Genomic DNA, 590 nt, shown 5'->3' on the forward strand with positions numbered 1-590 from the left:
TTAGAGTGGATGTTCAAACCTTCAAACAAAAAGATGGTGAATCCCTCTATGAAACTTGGGAAAGATACAAACAGCTGACCAAAAAGTGTCCTTCTGACATGCTTTCAGAATGGACCATCCTAGATATATTCTATGATGGTTTATCTGAGCTATCAAAGATGTCATTGGATACTTCTGCAGGTGGATCCATTCACCTAAAGAAAATGCCTGCAGAAGCTCAAGAACTCATTGACATGGTTGCTAATAACCAGTTCATGTACACTTCTGAGAGGAATCCTGTGAGTAATGGGATGCCTCAGAAGAAGGGAATTCTTGAAGTTGATACTCTGAATGCCATATTGGCTCAGAACAAAATATTGACTCAGCAAGTCAATATGATTTCTCAGAGTCTGAATGGAATGCAAGCTGCATCCAACAGTACTCAAGAGGCATCTTTTGAAGAAGAAGCTTATGATCCTGAAAACTCTGCAATAGCAGAGGTGAATTATATGGGTGAACCATATGGAAACACCTATAATCCATCATGGAGAAATCATCCAAATCTCTCATGGAAGGATCAAAGGCCTCAACAAGGCTTTAATAATGGTAGA

This window comes from Arachis ipaensis, chromosome B03, assembly GCF_000816755.2.
Source record: "Arachis ipaensis cultivar K30076 chromosome B03, Araip1.1, whole genome shotgun sequence".
NCBI classification, from domain to species: domain Eukaryota; kingdom Viridiplantae; phylum Streptophyta; class Magnoliopsida; order Fabales; family Fabaceae; genus Arachis; species Arachis ipaensis.